At 36.8% G+C, this 7399-nt stretch overlaps 1 long non-coding RNA gene across 6 annotated transcripts in view; it reads left to right on the forward strand.

Annotated features, from left to right (window-relative positions):
• The window catches only part of LOC111772542 (uncharacterized), a 217885-nt gene extending 212952 nt beyond the window's left edge, over positions 1-4933 (forward strand). For 5 of the 6 annotated variants that reach the window (XR_002806475.2, XR_011436755.1, XR_011436754.1 and 2 more), the window contains 2 exons: positions 181-223; positions 4430-4933. This is a non-coding gene — a long non-coding RNA (uncharacterized lncRNA). Of the gene's footprint in view, positions 1-180; positions 224-2715; positions 2866-4429 lie in introns of all 6 variants that reach the window. The other variant, XR_011436756.1, reaches the window with a different exon arrangement.
• The last annotated feature ends 2466 nt before the right edge of the window (positions 4934-7399 follow it).

The raw sequence follows: 7399 nt of genomic DNA on the forward strand, positions 1-7399 counted from the left end.
ATATTCAAGGACCACGATAACTCTAATATTCAATAGAACACAATATTTTCAATCTGACGATGAGCCTGGACATGTTTACAAGTCCTACTTGTCAAAAGTGCTCCTAGTTATTTTTTCCTAATGTTAAAAATGAACATTCATGATTTATAATTAGGATTTATTATTGTTTTATAATCTTAGGTAGAGAGCGTTGGATATACAGATCATCAAAATGACTCATAAGGTAAACACTTTTTGAAATTCATTAATAAAAAAGGGATTCTAAATACATACATCGTGTTTATTAACACTATTAGATGATCAATTAATATTTTAGCTTATTTTGATTTTGATTGTATTTAAGAACAAATGAGAAGTCCGAGGCACTGTCACAGACCACAGGGACAACGGAGGCATGATGACTAAATGTAATGTGGTATCCTGAATGGGATCCTAGAACAGAAAAGAGACATTAAAAGAAACTAAGGAAATCTGAATAAAGTGTAGAATTTAGTTAACCGTTATTGGTTCCTTGGTTGTGACAAGTGTCCAGTAGCAATTAGGGTTGCCATGGGACCTATGTATACTAAAAACCTATTCGTTGTTTATGTGAAATTTGAACTTAACTGGGTGTCCTTTAGTTTATCAGCTAAAGCTGGTAACCCTCATAGAAATGTAAGATATTAATGATGGGAGCAACTGGATGAGGGGTATAGAGAAACTTTCTGTAATATCTTTGTAACTTTTCTGTGAATCTAAAATTATTCTAAAATAAGAAGTGCATTTAAATTTTTAAAAATCAAATGGGAAAACATACAGCCCATGAAAAGCATTTTGCTTTCACGTTTCAGTTGGAGCATTTTACACACCTAAGAAAAATTAAAATCTGACACCAGCCTAAACATTAATTTTTTTTTCAGTATGTAAACAAGCTTGCTCTTTAAAAAATATGTGTTTTAACCCCACTTGTCAGTGAGAGGAAAGCCTAATACAATAATACTAACAGTAATATTCTTCTATTTATTTTTCTTTCCTCACCTGCTATGCCCGGGTTTTGACATTAAGAATATTGTGTTTGATATTTTCTGCATTAAAAACCACTTTAGGCTTTGGTTCCGTTTTACTCCCAGTCAGAAAGATCAGAAAAAGCTCAAGTCACACAGTGAGAAACTTTATCCACTGAATGAGACATTATCCATTCCACCAGACTGCAAATCAAAGAGTATCTCTTAGGCTGCTTAAAAATTCATTTTAAAATCTGATCCTGATTGTACTTTTATGGTAATTTCATACCATCAATCATCCTTTTACCTTTAGTCTCTGGGTCCACTGCACTCCCCATAGATCTCATTCACTCTACCTCATTATAATTCTTTAGGTGAGAAAACAGGGGAAGAAACCTTAACAGAAAATGAGAGAAAGATGTAAATTTTTTGAGAAAAGTCAAGTTCACTAAGAAGCAGAGCTAATGATATGTTCTGATCTTCCTTTTTTTTTTTTGTAATTAAAAGATGGGAGGAAAAACGGACCCCAAAAACGCGAAAAAACATGTCTCCCATGCAAATAACATATTTGTAATCTGCATTCAGTCTCCGAAATACACCTTATACTTTTAACCTGTCAGGGTCCTGGCTTGCTTCTGCCATGTGAAGTGAACAAAAGAAATATTTTTTGAAACTCTCAAGAACTTTAGTTTCATTGTGTGATGTTTACCTGCCCTTCATGAGGCTGTCTCCTTTCTAATTCTGTTTTTAGTAAACGGAATTATCAGAGCATAGAATTATCAGCAGGCAGCTGTAAGCCACCCAGGGCAGGCCCCTCTCTAGGTGTATAGGTTCACATCGAGTTATGGGAAATCAATAATACAACTTTGGTTATTATTCTCCATTTGGCAACGCGTATATGCCTGTTCCAGCTAACAATTAATCACAGGAAGGGAATGGCATGTGGCTGTGTGTCAGCCAGAAAGTGCTCGTGGCAAGTGAAATGATTTCTAACATCCAGTTTGTCAAGCATTCATTCAGCCTTTTCAGCATGATTCAATTTAACTAACAATAAATGTTATATTTTTGCTCCATTGATTTGAATGCTGACTCCGGTGTAAAGCATATTTCTTAGAGCAACAAGAAATGTGGTAGATAATAAACCTGGTGGCTCAGTTCAGCCTCGGTACATTTAGACTGGAATGAAAAAACGGCCATTAACCACAAGGGAAAGGACTGATTTCTCTGAAGTACCAAGTCCAGTTGCGCTATCGTTTCTAACGTCTTTAACAAAATGTTGCCATAAACCACAGAATGCCAATAATAGCAATAATCCCTCCAAAATGGGTTGTTACCAGCAGTTAGTGACCAGTTTCTTAGTTAATGGCCTGAGGGGAAAGGCTTTAAGAAAGCTGTATTCACTATTTCCTCTCAGGCAATTTAACTGGATGCATTAAACTGCATTTTCATTGGGATTTCAAAATGTTTGTGCTCTGACAAGGCACTCCTCTTAAGGTCTTTTGATTAAATCTCCATCTCTACAGTCTTAGGAAGAGCAAATAAGCAACAGATCTAAGTGTGGGAATTGGAGAATTTCAACAGTCTCGTAATTAATAACTGAAGTGACAACCTGGAATGTAGGAAAATGCATACGCCGATATAATCACGCCGAGGGTCTTTGTTCCTGATTTAACGCTCTCTGCCATTCACGAGCTGTAAATGACCCTTGGTTCATTCATTCATTTGTTCGCAGAGACAATAATCCTGCTGCCGTCTTTGCCAGGTTATCGTGAAGATCAAAGGCGATTTTATTGGTGAAAGGGGTGGAAAACTACGTGGTGCTTGGTACTGAGAGGCAGAGTGGGCCAGAGAGCAGCTCTCCTTCTTCATCTGTAGTAACCAGGTGTGCTGTGACAGAGCCCCGTGGTTAATTCTCAATATGCCCAGAGAGTTAAATTTGAACTATTGCAAAGGCGGGGTGGGGTGCGAGTTGGGAAGTGACCAAGGAAATGAGTTTTCTATAACTGCTTCTAGCAAGAGTCTGAACCCATTGGAATTTATATTGAAAATTCCAGAGTTAAGGGATTCAACTTTTATTTCAGGGCTTATAAAACATCAGCCCCATTTCTTCTGAAAATGTAAACTTGTGTCATGAAATATGTTTATTACAGGATAGTCTCTGTTAGAAATAAATTGTATCCAGCATGCAAATCAACTCAGATGCATAGACTTGGTACTTTGAAATGATTACAAGGAGTTTTAAAATTCCACAAAGGAAATAATAAGAATGTTGTAATAATTATTACTGAGACAAACTGCCCAATACTGTTCTTATTTGGCATCCTAATGTACGTGAATACAAAGGTGTTTTACTAACATATGTAGGAACAGCTGACTAATATATTTTAGGTGATAATATGGTATACCATAGCTGAAATGTTCATAACTAAATAATAATAATAATAATGATAATAATAAATTTAAGATGTGCCTCTCAGGAACTCCAAAATAATATTTCAAATGTCATCTCCTTTGATACATTGTTCTTCCTGATCACATGTAAAATAATTTTTTCTCGCGATTCATGTTTTATATATGTAATTAACGTAATGAGGCATGGCCAACAAAACACTTTTCTTATTTCAATGCATTAATCATAGGAATACACTTCTTTTAGATTTAAACTAAAATGTTCTGACACTATTTATATATCAATCATAAATCATTCAGAAACCTGAATAGGTTGCATAGTATTTAATTCATTTACTTCCACAGTCTTTTGGTTTTTAAGTGAAACACTTCAATTGCTCATTAATTGCAAACATTAACCTAACTTTATAAATAAAGGCAAAAAATGATTGACATTACAAAGAAAATGGCGTGTGTCAGGCACGGGTCTGCTCTCACTCATTAAATCCGGCACTATGTCAGATTACAAATATTCACTTTTATGTGTGCACTGAGGGGACAAAGGTAAAGAGTGTGCTCATTCTATATGAATCTATCCACATTATGTTACATATTATATATATTTTTATTCCGTGTGGAAAATATCAAAGCAATATAAATGAAGAGCTACATAGTAAATTTATCAAATTGAAATTACATTTCAAGGAAAATCAAATATACATTTGAAATCAGAAGTTTTTATTTTCCTCATAACCAAAGTTCAAGGTAGGTCTAGCACCAATCCCTTTTAAAGGACAGTTGGAAAATGATGGAGGGCGGGATTTGTCATCTGAAGTAGATGTGTTAAGAATTAATGGGCCTGTGCAGAGCGCTGATGGAAATGAAGATGCCGCCCCACTCCGAGGTGCCATTTTGCAATGTGAAAAGGTGAGATGGCGGGCCCTGCATGCGGCAGGTGAATAGAAATCCTTGCCACAGAAACAGGCTTGAGCTTGGGCAGAGGAGGGAGGCACTGAATCTGCTTTCCTCAAATCCTCTCTCCCTCCTTCACTCCCCAGATGGCCATTTCGTGAATGTCTGAAATCATGGTAGTGGAGACAAAGCTTTTTATTCTGCACTGCATGCACCTCAGGAAAAGGTGATGGTGTAACAGGTCTGGTTGAAAGCAACAGAGCATGAGGCCGTGGCCCCTGCAGGGAAAGAAGGGAGCTATACCAGCGTGTGGACGTGGACCCAGTAAGGAGAAGCAGTGCACACAGGAAACCAACTTTGCACCTCTTCAGTGTTTCTTCCTTTAGCCAGCCATTTTACCTATAAATTCACCTCTTAGGAATGTTATACAGAATTTAAAAGAGATAAAGAGTGCTGAATTTCTTGGAAGAAAGATAAGCAAGTGTTCCACCATGACCACGTCTTGAAAGATTATGAAGAATGGAGATGGAGTATAATGGCTTGCATATAAAACATAGCATTAATTCAGAATTTTACTAGCTTAATTTTCTTTTGTTAGATGTGGTACTAAGTGTCACCTATTGAAGGAATAAACAAAACTGTGAAAAGAATGGTAAGAGTTCAGATTCTTTTGGAGGACCCTAGTGACCTGTGTTTACTTACAAATGTTGCTGTTGGTAGAAGAGAACAATGAGGGGGTAGAGGGAAAAGAAAGAAAACATAGTGATCGTAGTGGTAGGTATTTTCTCACAGGATTTTTTTAGTCCTCAACTGTGAGATAGCTATTATTATCTCCAGTTTACAGTAGGGAAAGCCATAGAAAACTTAAGTAACATGCCCAAACTAGCATTTTGCATAGCCAGTTAAGTGGCAGAGCTCCCAAACCCAAAATTAAATCTCCTAGATGCCAACACTCACATTCTTTCCACAGCAGTAATTAAGGGTCCCAGTAGATGTGAAATCAGGCCTGGCAGGGCTTCTGCTTACAAACATGTTGAGAACAATTAGTTCACGTGATTATAAAATATCTGTTACTACAGTTACATTTTAAAATACCAGTTTTACAGTCTAGAAATTTCCAAGTAAATTTTCTGCAAATGTTTTTGATCCGTGACATAAATTTCCTTATCCTCTTGGCTGGAAAAGGGAGTCTTTGAAAAGGCTGTTTCTTCCTCCACTAGCGGCCTTCTTGCTTTGCAATTGTCAAAAGATTAAAAAGACCTTTCTGAAAGGCTTTCTTAGGCTTCTAGTATATAAATTTCTTCCACTCACTGCTTCCCTAAGCTGCTTTTATTTTCAGGCTTTAAGAGATTTTCTGGAGACACTTTTCCAACGAGTCCGACACCAACCCTCAGGCTGCTTATGGAAATGGAATTGCAAACACACGGCTCTTGCACCATGGGCATATCAAAATGTGAAACATGTTTCAGATTACAAGGTTATCCAGTAACCTTAACCATTCAACACGAAATCACAAGATTTCAGGGCTAAAAGGGACCACTGAGAACATTGAATCCATCTCCTCAAATATGTTTGAAATTCCTTAAGATGAAGCACGACGTACCTAGTAAAGCTGATTCCTTCAAAAGCCTTTACCTCAGTGTGGAACTTCCTTGTTAAAGGCATTTTATTACATGTAATTTTCAGCATTATGGCATGGTAACAACTCCTGAGTATGAACAATCTAGCTAAATCTGATTTGTGCCTATAAACAATATTATAACAGGGCAATGAATTTCAGACTCTGTTCCCATTCCAAAAGCTGGACCATGGAGTTTCACTATTAAAACTTAATGACAGTGGTCTTTTTCAAATGTGTAGTAAAAAATTAAATTAACTAATAGAATTGTGTCTGCTAAAATTTGTAACCCCATATACTTTTAAAGCTTTTTCTATATAAGTCTTTAGTATAAAATATTATCTTATTCAGAACTAAATTATTTTGAATTTGTTGTGTTAATATTTCATCATGTTTCACATTATGACTTTCAGTTATTCTCCTAGTTGAATACAGTTGGGACTCACAGTAATCATGGGCTACTTTCCTGACCAAGAACCTAGAGCCTAATTTTTTAACAGAACTGGCCACAAATGTAGTATTTAATCAACCGTCAGTGATACACTTTTACATCACCCAGTATAAAATGTTCCAACCACATTTCTGTAGATGACGAATTATAAATAACATTCTCTAACGTGTTTATCAATCAAATAGAGAATTAAGAAAAGAACCAATGACATACATTTATCCAATGGGTTCTCAGAGTGGCCCCAGGAAGCATGAGGACTCCTTGGCTGGGGCCTGTCCTGGGCAGGCCTGGACCAAGGTGGTCATGTCAGGGGATAGGGGAGCTACACCCTGGCCAGGTGGGGCACTTGGCTTGCTCTCTTCACTAAGTGCTGTAAGTAAATAACATGGCTATCATTTCCAGAATTTTGCCCACGTGAATCACAGCAAGTTGGATCATTGTGAGTCAAGAATGAATCATATTATAATGATGAAAGTACAAAGTAATGGAAAGGACTTTATGGTAAAATACATGAAAGGAAAGTCTAATAGCAAAGGTTTAGCTCATAAAATGGAAAAGAATTGGCCATTACTAATTCTTCAAAGAACTGATAAAGAAATTTGAGACCATTTTTCGTCATATCCCGGAATGTCTTTAAATTGTACCTAACTTGGAATTAAAAAAACCAAAAATCCTAAGGCTAGCATTGTCTGGTTTTGTTTGCGGAACATCACGATTCTCATTTAGAATGTACAAATACAACATAGAATTGCAGTATTAACTCCGCAGAATAGAGGTTAAGTACTGAAAAGAGCGAGGTGGTGGTACATATACTAAGATTCCAGCCTACAAAACAAGGTATTGGAGTGTCTCATTCAACCTTGCCAGCAGAGTAAGTCAAGTGAACTGAAAATGGGAACAATTCTTCTCCCAGCACGGGCCTGGGGAAGCTCTCCTAGCTGGTGGTCTCACTGGCCTTGAAGGTGGATGAGAGAATATGAATGAGATGAAATCAGCAGACAGAATTCTATGGAATAAGTGTATTCTGTAAGCAGAAAAATTAAACTA

This window comes from Equus caballus, chromosome 2 (genome assembly GCF_041296265.1).
Source record: "Equus caballus isolate H_3958 breed thoroughbred chromosome 2, TB-T2T, whole genome shotgun sequence".
NCBI lineage: Eukaryota > Metazoa > Chordata > Mammalia > Perissodactyla > Equidae > Equus > Equus caballus.